Below are 15000 nucleotides of genomic sequence, written 5' to 3' on the forward strand. Positions count from 1 at the left end.
AAACAGCAAATAATAGCAACTATTTTAAACAGCTGGTGATCTTCAAACAAATCGGCGCCAGTCGTAGAATGTTGGCTTCACTTTTCAAAACTTTTAAAGGTTCTGTTTTAAAGGTCATCAAATGCAATGGACAAAATGCTATACATTTTGGGAGAGAGAGTATAACCAATAAGTTAATCCCAGCATTCAGCTAATATATTTTTTATTTTTATCGATCAAGAAAGTCTAAACAACAACAATATCTACCAATACTGATAATTAGAGCTGGTAGGAGCTAACGAGAGAGAGAGGAGCCACTATTTTGTAGTTTGACCTGCAAGAAATATCAGCCAAATCATATTCAAATATCATCACCTTACCATCTAAATATCATCAAATTATAGGCGCAGGAGTGGCTGTGTGGTAAGTAGGTTGCTTACCAACCACATGGTTCCAGGTTCAGTCCCACTGCATCACACCTTGGGGAAGTGTCTTCTACTATAGCCTCGGGCCAACCAAAGCCTTGTGAGTAGATTTGGTAGACAGAAACTGAAAGAAGCCTGTCGTATATATGTATATGTATATATATATATGTGTGTGTGTGTGTCTGTGTTTGTCCCCCCAACATTGCTTGACAACCGATGCTGGTGTGTTTACGTCCCCATAACTTAGCAGTTCGGCAAAAGATACCGATGGAATAAGTACTAGGCTTACAAAGAATAAGTCTGGGGTCGATTTGCTCGACTAAAGGCAGTGCTCCAGCATGGCCGCAGTCAAATGACTGAAACAAGTAAAAGAGTAAATAAAATCCTTTTTTATTTTGGTACAAGGCATGCAATTTTAGGGGAGCAGAGGGAGGGGAAATTATATTAACCCCCAATTCCTGTTTCTTATTTTAACCACCCCTGAAGGGATGAAAAGCAAAGCTGACCTTGATGGAATTTGAACTAAAAAGATAGAAATTCTATTAAGCATTTTGTCTGGTATGTCAGTTCGCTACTTTCATCATCAAATAATTCTTTATGCTATAAATAAAAGGGGTTAAATTTTGAATGAGAGGACAAGCCAATCACATCAACCCCAATACTCAACTGGTATTTATTTTAATGACCCTGAAAGGATAAAATGCAAAGTTAACCTTCGTGGGATTTGAACTCAAAACGTAATCAGTTGCAAAAAAATGCCACAAAGCTTTTTGCCCAGTGTGCTAATGATTCTGCCAGCTAATTGCCTTCATCATTAAATAATTAATACTATCTATACTTAGCTAATTGAGGTCACTGTGAGGTTGTTTTGCCTGCTAGAAACAGCAGCAGACTGTCTCAGATTATACTCTATCATCTTAGACAAGAAGGACACATTGGATGAAGTCGTCTCAAGTGTCTCTGGGGAAATTACAGGGGATGGTCATGGTTGGAGCACCTTAGCGGCTACTCAGCAACTAAACCAACACAATAAACTAGCTTCCCTGGTAGTTCATCTCACTCCTCTACCCCACCCACCGACTTTTGCTTCATACTTTGACACTGTTTTAAATAGATTATGCCCCATACCTTCCCACCTTTAACCCTCTTTCGTCTTAGACCTGTTCCAGTCACCAGACTGTGGCCATGCTGGGGCACTGTCCTGAAAGGTCTTGGTCAAACAAATCAACCCCTGTACTGACTTTTTGTTTTTTGGTGGGTGGGTGGGTGGGTAGGTAGGGGATTCAAGCCCGGTACCTATTCCATTAGTTTCCCCTGCTGAACTGCCAAGTTACAGGGACATAAACAAACCATCACTGGATGTCAAGTGATGGCATGGATCAAACATAGACACAAAAGCACAGATGCTTTTTAAGTCTGGTATTTATTCTACTGGTCTCTTTCACTGAACCTCTAATTACAAGAATGTAAACAAACCAACATCAGTTGTCAAGCAGCAAGGTGAGGGCGGTGGTGTGTTGTGGTGGGGAATACTGCTGCAAAGATGCATGCATGCACACATACGTACATACACACTCACACACACACAATAAATTTCCACACAGTTTCCATTTACCGAATTCACTCACAGGTCACTGATTGATTCGTGGCTATATTAGAAGATACTTGCCCAAGGTGCTGTGCAGTGGGACTGAACCTGAAACCATGCAGTTGCAAACAAGCCTCTTGTCCACACAGCCATGCCTGACGTGACACAATCACTAAGATTGCAAGATTTCTCAAAGAAATCCAATCATAAAATAACAAATCAACTTCATAGACCCATGGCCATTTATCTTAATTTCCAACCTTAGAAACAAAAAAAAAACCCCAAATGAATAACAAGAACAAAACAAAAAACAACAAAAACAACAAAAACATTTTCGTTTGCTCTCCCCCACCACATCTCTCTTTCCCCTGTCAGTAACGAATATAATTCTGGGGCCATTTTTTGTTCAGGTTGAACAATTAATTAAGTTTAATTAAGTGGCCTGTCAACATTGTGTTATACAGGCTTCTTCTCAGTCTTGTGGTTGATTTAAAACAGGGGCCACCAAAATTATGGGGTTTGGGGGTTGATTTTATTAAGTGGGGGTCAGATGTAATGAGCATCCCATCCACTCTGTACATCCAGGATCGTGTTGGTGAATGCGTTTCTGCTCATTTTAAAGTAGTTAAGTGAACTACTAGGGAGTTTTAGCTGCAAGATTACATGGAGGGGGAAGCCCCCTAGTCGTCTCAAATACACTGTGGTCATCATCGTCATCATCATCATCATCATCATCGTTGTCGTTGTCATCGTCGTCATCATCATCATCTCATCATCATCATCATCATCATCATCATCATCATCATCATCATCATCGTTGTCGTTGTCATCATCGTCATCATCATCATCATCATCATCATCATCATCATCATCATCATCATCATCGTTGTCGTTGTCATCGTCGTCATCATCGTTGTCGTTGTCATCGTCGTCATCATCATCATCATCATCATCATCATCATCATCATCATATCATCGTTGTCGTTGTCATCGTCGTCATCGTCATCGTCGTCGTCATCATCACCATCATCACTGTTTAACCTGAGTTAGTTCTAACTAAATACCTCTATGGTCAAACGCATGTGTTCTATCAATTAAACTACGTACTGAAAGGCTTGAGTTAGCCTAAGGTAATGGCAAAAGACGTGTGTTTGCATGATGCATGTGTGTGTTTGCATGATGCATGTGTGTGTTTGTGTGTGTAAGCATTAAATTAAGACAACATTTATTAAAACTTTTCCTTCCTATGTTGTTTTCCTTTTTTTCCACGTTCACTGCTTTCATGATTTATATATGTATGTATATACCCTTTACTCTTTACTCTTTTACTTGTTTCAGTCATTTGACTGCGGCCATGCTGGAGCACCGCCTTTAGTCGAGCAAATCGACCCCGGGACTTATTCTTTGTAAGCCCAGTACTTATTCTATTGGTCTCTTTTGCCGAACCGCTAAGTGACGGGGAGTAAACACACCAGCATCGGTTGTCAAGCAATGCTAGGGGGACAAACACAGACACACCAAACAATATACACCACACCAACTATATATATACATTATATGACAGGCTTCTTTCAGTTCCGTCTACCAATCATCACAAGGCATTGGTCGGCCCGGGGCTATAGCAGAAGACACTTGCCCAAGATGCCACGCAGGTGGGACTGAACCCGGAACCATGTGGCTGGTAAGCAAGATACTTACCACACAGCCACTCCTGCGCCTATATGTAAGTAATTATCTAAATGACAAAAAGAGAAGCTAAGTCTCATATTATAAATGAGAAGATGATCTCTATCTGTCTGTGTAGAACAATATCCATGTAGAGGGACGGAAGAATGGAAGAAGATAAAGTAGAGACAGAAATACATTGAAAGAGAGAGAGAGAGAGTGAATGTGCGAAAGATAGACAAACAGGTAGAGTTGTCACCTTTGTAACTAACAAGTTTTGATTAAAAATGTGGGAATTTTAACTGCAAGTCTGTCAACACAATGCAACACAAACTTCAAAAAAGACTATATGTAGTCATTTGTGTGTGCATTTCTGTATGTCTTCCAACATTTAAGAAACACAACACCGACAAAAAAAAAACCACTCTCCCTCTGAACAATTTATGAAAGTATTCTTTTATTCTTTTACTTGTTTCAGTCATTTGACTGTGGTCATGCTGGAGCACCACCTTTAGTTGAACAAATCAACCCCAGAACTTATTCTTTGTAAGCCTAGTACTTATTCTATCAGTCTCTTTTACCGAACCGCTAAGTTACGAAGACATAAACACATTAGTGTCATTAGTGTCAAGCGACAGAGGGAGGACAAACACAGACACAATACACACACATACACAGATACACACACACACACACACACACCACACACACATATATATATACATATATATGACAGGCTTCTTTCAGTTTCCGTCTACCAAATCCACTCACAAGGCATTGGTCGGCCCAGGGCTATAGCAGAAGACACTTGCCCAAGATGCCACGCAGTGGGACTGAACCCGGAACCATGTGGCTGGTAAGCAAGATACTTACCACACAGCCACTCCTGCGCCTATATGTAAGTAATTATCTAAATGACAAAAAGAGAAGCTAAGTCTCATATTATAAATGAGAAGATGATCTCTATCTGTCTGTGTAGAACAATATCCATGTAGAGGGAGAGAAGAATGGAAGAAGATAAAGTAGAGACAGAAATACATTGAAAGAGAGAGAGAGAGAGTGAATGTGCGAAAGATAGACAAACAGGTAGAGTTGTCACCTTTGTAACTAACAAGTTTTGATTAAAAATTGTGAGAATTTTAAGTGCAAGTCTGTCAACACAATGCAACACAGACTTCAAAAAAGACTATATGTAGTCATTTGTGTGTGCATTTCTGTATGTCTTCCAACATTTAAGAAACACAACACAGACAAAAAGAAAACACTTTCTCTCTGAACAATTTATGAAAGTATTCTTTTATTCTTTTACTTGTTTCAGTCATTTGACTGTGGTCATGCTGGAGCACCACCTTTAGTTGAACAAACCAACCCCAGAACTTATTCTTTGTAAGCCTAGTACTTATTCTATCAATCTCTTTTACCGAACCGCTAAGTTACGAAGACATAAACACATTAGTGTCATTAGTGTCAAGCGACAGAGGGAGGACAAACACAGATACAAATACACACACATACACAGATATACAAACACACACACACACACACACACATATATATTCAACAAGCTTCTTTCAGTTTCTGTCTACCAAATCCACTCACAAGGCTATGGTCAGCTCAAGGCTATAGTAGAAGACACTTGCCCAAGGTGCCACACAGTGGAACTGAACCCAGAACCATGTAGTTGGGAAGCAAGCTTATGATTTTCTAAAAATTTTTTAACCAGCAGTGTGGCAACAGGTGTGACTCCATTCACATTACAATTGTTTCTGTAAAAGATCAACATTTTTATTCCCTATCTCATACATCATCATCATCATTATCATCGTTTAACGTCTGCCTTCTATGCTGGCATACATTTCATATAATGTCATGTAACACATGCCTTAGCAAATGAAAATATGTAACAGTGATTTGAAATTTTGGTACAAGACCAGCAGTTTTGTGGGAGGGGGTAAGTCACCTGCACTGACCCCAGTGTTCAACTGGTACTTATTTTATTGACCCTGAAAGAATGAAAGGCAAAGTTGCCCTTAGCGGAATTTGAACTCAGAATGTGAAGACAGAGAAAATACCCATTTCTTTATTGCCCACAAGGGGCTAAACATAGAGGGGACAAACAAGGACAGACATAGGTATTAAGTCGATTACATCGACCCCAGTGCGTAACTGGTACTTAATTTATTGACCCCAAAAGGATCAAAGGTAAAGTCGACCTCGGCGGAATTTGAACTCACAACGTAACGGCAGACGAAATACTGCTAAGCATTTCGCCCGACGTGCTAACGTTTCTGCCAGCTCGCCGCCTTGAGAAAATACCGCTAAGCGATTTACCACAGCGTGCTAACAATTCTGCCACAGTCCATTCACTTCTTTGGATGTCATGATTTGAAGGCACTGCTGACCAAATGAATGATCTATGATAAGCTCACTTGGGGCGTGTCACAATATGTAAATAGCAGTGACGTATGGTGGTTGTTGGATTGAGTTGCTGCCACACCCATTGCCACCGAATTTCAAGCAGGGGTATAACAAGTTTTCCAATAAGATTTATGATTAAATTAATGAGCAAGTTCTATATTTAACCCTTTAGGATTTAAACCGGCCATATCTGGCCAAAAGTATTCTGCCTGTTTTATGTTCAAACTGGCCAGATCTGGTCTCTCACACCAACCCTACAATATCGTTTAAAAAATTAACAGCTACTCATCAAAATCTCATAGCTACAAGATAATGCATGATTAGTTCAAAACAATGAGGACAAAAAAGCATTAATTTTGGCAGAATAATGTGAACACTAAAGGGTTAAGAGATGAGGAATTATGTACATTATTTACATTGAGAACCCTTCCAGCAAGGAAAATAGAACGCCCAAAAGGGCTCCCGATCCTCTGTGTGAGAAGCGGTTATGTTCAGATGCTAATTTGTGGATGTGCATAAACTACAAAAACGCACACACACACATCTTGCCTTATATATATACAGATAAATCATAATAAAAAGCAAATCAAAATAAAGTTAAGACAAAGTGGGTTGGAATTTATTACAGATCAAAGCATTTAACCACAGAATAAGTGTCACCTATTTATCGACTTCTGTGGTGACAACAGTAAGATTAGATCCCAAACCCCACCCGCCACAAAAATCTGTTTTTAATTCCCTCACTCCTTTCTTCTACAATCCCATTGAAGCCACGCACGCATTAACATATGCAAATACATACACTAACATGAAGACATCTACATGCACAAACACACACACAAAATTTGCAATCCTATAATGGCCACAGTGCACATACTGTATATATTAAACATGGAGACACATGCACACATGGACATGTGGTTAAGATATATTCCAACTGGCTTTATTTTAACTTTATTTTGACTTATTTTTATTAAGATTTATTGCTTGGAAACCTACAGGATATCAAGTTAAGGCTACAAGTTTCTGGTTTATTTACATATTGTGACATGGCCCCCAGTGAAATTATCCTAAAACATTCATTTCGTTGATGGTGCCTTCATATGTATGTATGTATGTATGTATGTATTTATACATGATGTAGGTATGCATATATCTATGCATGTAAATATGTATGTATGTTGTATGCATGTGTGTAGGTATAATGTATGTATTATGTATGCATGCATGTACAATGCATGTATGTATGTCTGGTTGCAATGGGCTTCTTTCAGTTTTCTTCTACCAAATCTATTCACAAGGTTTTGGTCAGTCTGGGGTTATAGAAGAAGACACTTGCTCAAGCTGCCATGCAGTGGGACTGAACCTGGAACCAATTGGTTGGGAAACAAACCTCTTACCACACATACACACACACGCAGGTGTGCACACAGTGAAGCCGGGTGCAGTTTTATGCCTAACCAGCCCATGTCAAATCATCTAACCCATGCCAACATGAAGAACGGATGTTAAAGAATGAAAGCAAATAAGAATACAAGAGTTAAGGAATGGAATACATAAAATCTGGGCTACATATGTTCCATAGGGAGCGGACTTTGGAAATAGTAAGTATCCAGGCAAGGTGTATACAACAGGTTACTCTTCAGGATATGTATATATATATATATATTATGTATGTATATATATATAGTATGTATATATATATATATATAATATATGTGTGTGTGTGTATGTATATTTATATAATGTATATTATGTATTTTATATATATATATGTATATATATATGTGTATATGCATATATATATTATATATATATATATATTATATATATATATATATATATATATAATATATATATATATATATGAATATATGTATATATATTTATTTATTTAAAAAAAATTTATCTAGTTTCCTTACGAGCTGTGGCCATGCTGAGGCACTATGTATATATGTATATATATATATATGTATGTATGTATGTATGTATGTATGTATGTATGTAGTATGTATATACATCAGCGTTTAACGTCTTTTTCCATGCTAGCATGTGTTGAGTAAATAATAATAATATATATATATATATATATATATATATATATACACACACATGCATATATGAGTTCAGGACATCACCAACAGTTCAAACAACATGAAATATGTAAACAAACAGGTTAAAATAATAAACGAAATAAAAATGGAGAACGGGACAAGTAAACACAGAGAAAGGACCCTTAATCAGTTGTCGGCTGTCTATCTACTCATTTTGAACATTCAACAACAGTATGAGTCCTGAAAGACAGTTGCTCCCATAAATTCTAAAATAAAATTTAGGATTTATGGAGGGTCAAAGTTGGGAACAAAATCATGACTGTGGAGACATACATGGAAATTGAATGAAAACAAACATGGAGGATCATTAGAGCAGAACGAGGGGGAAAATAATGAATGCTGGGAGAAATATTTTTGAAATGAGAAAAGGTAGAAGAGGGAGAAAAAAACATTAGCTCTTTTGAACGTCCATGCAGGAAAAGAAGATGGACGATGGTCCATGTGAGCAATGAGAGAAAGAGAAAAAAAAGAAAGAGGGGTAGAGAGAGACATATAGAAAATGCATCAATTTCCAAGTAACTTCATGTGTGGTAATTGTATATATATATATATATATATATATAATATATATATATATATGTATTTTATAATAAGGATAATATCGACATTTAAATATCGATATTATCAAGTGGCCAGCATGGGAATAGATACCATATAAAGGTAATAATTTTTCACAACTATAAATAAGGGTATCTGAGAGACACCACCATGTCGAAATAGCAGTCAAACCCTGACTCTAAAAACCACCTAAGATGTTATTATTGCACCACGAGATAAGACAAGATAAACTAGCAAAAAGATATTACTGGATAATTCAAGATCCTGGATTTCTAGCTTTGCTTTGCTTATTTGAAGCAAAGTTAGAAATCTAGGATCTTGAATTATCCATTAATATCTTTTTGCTAGTTTATCTTGTTTCTCTGTCTTATCTTGTGGTGCGATATGAACATCTTAGGTGGTTTTTAGAGTCAGGGTTTGACTGCTATTTCGGCATGGTGGTGTCTCTTAGATACCCTTATTTATAGTTATATATATATGTATGTATATGTCCATCCAGCATCTTTTTCAAGAATACTGCATCCTAGACGACATCACTGAATGTGTCCTTTTATCAAGATAGAAAAGTATGCTTTGGAATTTTGTTGGTGATTTAGCTGCTATTTTATGCACATTCAGCCACCACTATGGCTACCTCTTCTGCCAACAGATTCCACGACCAATGTCTACCAAAATAAAATTAATGAATTGTAAACTGCAAACACCAATATATTCCTACAAAGAGATTGCTTTATTAAACCTGTGTTTAGAATGTGTTAATGTTAGAGAGACTCCAACAGCAACACAAAGCGTAATCATTAACTCCTGGCACTGTACCGATTCCATATGCTTTTCTATTTTTATCCACTAACAACACCTCGCTAACAATATTGTCAAACAAAAAAGAAATTTGGTTGAATTGTATGCATACATACATATATATATACATACAGACATACATACATATATATGCATACATACATACATATAAATACATACATATGAATACATACATACATACATACATATATATATATATAATATATATATATATATAAATACATACATATAGATGCATATTATATATATATATAAATACATACTTATACATATATACATACATATACAAACATATACATACATATACATACATACAATACATATATATATAAATATATACAATATATTTATATATATATAAATAATAATAATATATATATATATATATAAATACATATATTATATATATATATATATATATATTATATATATAAATACATACATTTCTATATTAATACCTGCATACATAATTAATACATACATACATATATATAATATATACATACATTTATATAAATATATACATACATATAAATATATACATACATATATATATAAATACATATATATACATATATATGCATACATATACACACATACATACATATATATATAGACATAAATATAGATACACACACATTCCCCTTTTTTTATATCAAAACTGGATGCAAACGAGTAAGTCATTTGCATTCTATAAATATCATGATATTTCGTTAAATTGGTAAAATCTAATTTGGTGCTGTCAGTCAGGAAGCAAACAGACAGCAAATCCAGTTTTTAATAACCTCAGACAACACAAGGAAATTTTCAAACATATTTATATTGCATTGAATTTACCAAACACCTTGATCGTGTACAAAAAAAAACTGATATTAATCACATTAACCCTTGTTTCTGTGGAAATTAGAAATATCCACTCCAAATTCCACAGTACCCTTAACTGTGGAAAGTTGCTTTATATACCCAATCTATCTTTTGTTCAGGACTGTCATGTTTGAAACTGTTTTCCACAGAGCTGTATCTGTTATCTTTTATTTGTTTCGGTCATTGGACTACGGCCCTGCTGCAGCACTGCTCGAAGAATTTTTAGCCATTATGAATCGACCCCCCCACCCCAGTACTGTTTGTTTTTCTTTTTTTTTTTTAAAGCCTGGTACTTATTCTATTGATCTCTTTTGCTGAACTGCCAAGTTACAGGGATGTAAACACAACAACACCAATTGTCAAGCAGTGGGTGGGGACAAACATAGACACAAAGTTACACACACACACACAGGTATACATACATACATACATATATATATATATTATCATCATCATCATCATCGTTTAACGTCCGCTTTCCATGCTAGCATGGGTTGGATGATTTGACTGAGGACTGGCGAACCAGATGGCTGCACTAGGCTCCAATCTTGATCTGGCAGAGTTTCTACAGCTTGATGCCCTTCCTAACGCCAACCACTCTGAGAGTGTATGTGTGCTTTTACGTGTCACTGGCATGAGGGCCAGTCAGGCGGTACTGGAAACAGCCACAAAAAAATTGTGTTTTTTTTTTTTTACGTGTCACCTCCACATCTGCACACTGACACGAACGCCAGCTAGCCAGCTAGCCGCTCTGGCAACGAGCATGCTCACATGGTAATGTTAGTGCTCCATATATATATATTATAGATAGTTTGAGAGGATGGGGCTGAAGGGAAGGTTATACTGCTACTAACAAAAATGACACACACATACACACATGTGCACATGCACATACACACACATATGTATACACAAACACGGACACAAATGAATCTACACAGAAGTATACACATCATAGAAGAGCATTGCTCCCCAGCCAAACCGTTCAACCCATGCCAGCATGGAAAGCGGACGTTAAACGATGATGATGATGAACTCCCCCATTATTGTCATGTAATAAACAAATAGAAGCTCTTCTATGTTCAGGACCTTGCTCTTATAGGTGAATCACTACCTGAGCCAGACAGGAAGTTCCAGGTATGGAAACAAGGTCTAGAATCAAAGTGCCTTAGAGTTAACCTAGCAAAAAACCAAAGTCATACTAAGTAGGAAGGCAGACAAATCACAAATCCCCTCAGGTAGACGGCCCTGCTTAATCTGTAAAAAAAGGTGTAGATAGAAACTCCATAAGATGCACCCAGTGTAAGCTTTGGACACACAAAAGGTGCAACAACATCAAAGGAAGGTTAACAGAGAAAACTAACTTTTGCATGTAGAAGGTGCACAGGTATATTAAATGCTGAACATGAGCAGAAAATAGACTCCATCAACTGCCAAGGGGGAAAACTAGAGGTAGTAGCTTCTGGTATCCACGCAACCAGGTTAGTAGTGGAGGTGGTTGTTCCGAAAGTGTAGCTGTGAGGATAAGATTAGGCTGGGCAAAGTTCAGAGAGTCCCTATTCCTGCTGGCAACAAAGGGCCTCTCTCTCGGAGTGAAAGACAGATTTTTTTAATGCCTGTATGTGGACAGCTATGCTGCATGGCAGTGAAACATGGGCTGTTACAGCCAAGGACATGCATAGGCTTGAGAGAAATGAAGCCAGTATGCTTCGCTGGATGTGCAACATCAGTGTGCATGTTCGACAGAGTGTAAGCATCTTGAGAGAAAAGTTAGGCATAAGAGGAATCAGATGTGGTGTGCAAGAGAGACGACTGTGCTGGTATGGTCATATGATGTGTATGGACGAGGACATTTGTATAAAGAAGTGCTAATCTCTAACTGTGGAGGGAGCTTGTGGTAGAGGTAGACCCAGGAAGACATGGGACGAGGTGGTGAAGCATGACCTTCAAACTTTGAACTTCACAAAGGTAATGACTAATGACTAAGACCTTTGGCGATGTACTCTGCTGAAAACTGTTAAACCAAATGCACCCGTGCTGGTGGCACATAACAAAATCAACCTTTGAACATTGGGCCTCATGGAAGCAAAGTGGCCGAGTACCTTTTAAGCATGGGCTTGATGAAGGCAAAGTGGCTGAGTTCCTTTCGAGTGTTGGGTCTCACAGATGTGAGGTGGCTGAGTTCCTTTTGAGCGGGCCTCATGGAGGCAAGGTGGTTGAGTTCCTTTCAAGCACTGGGCCTCAAGGAGGCAAAGTGGTCGAGCTCCTGGGCCTCATGGAGGCAAAGTGAATGAATTCCTTTTGATTGTGGAGCCTCACGAAGGTGACGTGGCTGAGTTCCTTTCGAGCGTTCGGCCTCATGGAGGCACAGTGGCTGAGCTCCCCTCGAGTGTTGGGCCTCACAGAGGCAATGACCAAGACTATTGGCATTATGTCATGTTTGAGAAGAAGATCCATCAAGCTGGGCAAAATCGTAGTCATGGCAGATACCAGTGTCACACAAATGGCACCTGTGCCGGTGGCACATAAAAGCACCCATTACACTCTCGGAGTGGTTGGCGTTAGGAAGGGCATCCAGCTGTAGAAAACCATGCCAAATCAGATGGATCCTGGCGCAGCCTTTCAGAGGGCCAGCCCAGTCAAACCATCCAGCCCATGCCAACATGGACAACGGACATTGAACGATGATGATGATGATGATGATGATGAAGTTCATGTATGAAATTGATCTTTGTTCTACTTCAATTATTACATATTTTTCACCTATAAAAATGCACACAAACAGGAGTAGTAAATTATATATATAATAATACTCTGAGTGTGGCTCCTGGAACACAGTAAAAGTAATTACCCAATCAATGAAGAGTATTACTGCTAGTGTATATATATATATATCGGAAGGGCATCCAGCTGTAGAAACATTGCCAGATAAAACTGGAGCCTGGTGCAGCCTTCTGGCTTCCCAGATCCCCGGTCGAACCGTCCAACCCAAGCTAGCATGGAGAACGGACGTTAAACGATGATGATGATGATGATGATGATATATATACTCACACACACACACATACACACATACATACATATAAATACATATTTATATAAATAAGGATAAGCTCGATATTTAAATATCAATCTTATCAGGTGGCCAGCATGGGAATAGAAACCTTCAAAGGTAATAATTATTTAAAATTAAATTTAGGGTATCTAAGAGATACCACCACGTGGGTAGAGTCAAAACTTCAAAACTTGACTCTAAAACCACATTAAATGTTCATACAAACATATATATATATATATTTACTCTTTTACTTGTTTCAGTCATTTGACTGTGGCCATGCTGGAGCACCGCCTTTAGTCGAGCAAATCGACCCAGGACTTATTCTTTGTAAACCTAGTACTTATCCTATCGGTCTCTTTGCCGAACCACTAAGTGACAGGGATGTAAACACACCAGCATCGGTTGTCAAGCAATGCTAGGGGGACAAACACAGACACACGAACATACACATACACATATATATACATATATATACGACGGGCTTCTTTCAGTTTCCATCTACCAAATCCACTCACAAGGCTTTAGTCGGCCCGAGGCTATAGTAGAAGACACTTGAACAAGGTGCCACGCAGTGGGACAGAACCTGGAACCATGTGGTTGGTAAGCAAGCTACTTACCACACAGCCACTCCTGCACCTATATATATAAGATATCGTGTACATTAAAACTCATGTTTAAATATATATATATATATATATATACAAACACACATGCATGAGTGTTCTGAAAGTCTAATAAACAGTCTTTTATGCCACTTAAAGAGGTCATTCACAAAAACATTTTCTTAGAAACCAGTTCAATTGAAGTAAAACAGAATAAATATGAGAACAACTTTTATTGTCTGGTGTCTATCCGTAAGAAGCAAGTGAACTTGTCACACAGCAGAAATGGGTTAAACACATTAAAAGTTAAAGAAACATCATTCATTATCATTCATTATTATTATGAGAACATTTGTATTATTAATAGTGAAAGTGTTTATAAAGGCGTTCTGTGGTAACTTATATCAGCACTGCATGCATCATACATCTATTACTAGTTATCTCGGTTGCTAATCTAGGAAACATAGAATTTCGTCAAATGTGGCTCTTGGAGAATCGGCAGAGTGAAATGTTGCTTCCCAGTAAATAAATTAACATCTAAGCCCTGCAGTATGTATTGTCCAGTTGCTTGCTATATTTCACACATTTGAAACAGCCAATACATAGATATAAAAGATAAGTGGCCGTGCTCCTGGGCTACTTTGCGTAGAACGACAAAAGCGATTTATGTAAACGACATTACTTGAGCGTGAAATAATATCGTGTTTTACTCAACATCTTAAATAAGGAAATGAATGAAAGAACTACAAAGAAGATTAAAAGTGTCTGTGGTTTTTTTGTCGTTGGATTCAGTCCAGCTATTCACAGTGAAGTTAGTGATTTGGGTCAGGTTAGTAATATTGTATTTACCAATTTAAGAGTTGTTATTAGCAATGGTTCGCAATAAATTTAGCGTGACATTCCAGGCTCT

At 37.6% G+C, this 15000-nt stretch overlaps 1 protein-coding gene and 1 long non-coding RNA gene across 2 annotated transcripts in view; both read right to left on the minus strand.

The window, feature by feature from the left end:
- LOC118767086 overlaps nt 1-554 on the minus strand; it is a 16617-nt gene extending 16063 nt beyond the window's left edge. The window contains exon 1 of the long non-coding RNA XR_005002982.1: nt 524-554. This is a non-coding gene — a long non-coding RNA (uncharacterized LOC118767086). The remainder of the gene's footprint in view (nt 1-523) is intronic.
- LOC115222298 (Na(+)/H(+) exchanger beta) overlaps nt 1-15000 on the minus strand; it is a 193616-nt gene that overhangs the window by 146715 nt on the left and 31901 nt on the right. The gene's annotated exons all lie outside the window — the stretch shown is intronic.

The sequence above is a fragment of the Octopus sinensis genome, linkage group LG19 (assembly GCF_006345805.1).
Source record: "Octopus sinensis linkage group LG19, ASM634580v1, whole genome shotgun sequence".
Classification (NCBI taxonomy): Eukaryota; Metazoa; Mollusca; class Cephalopoda; order Octopoda; family Octopodidae; genus Octopus; species Octopus sinensis.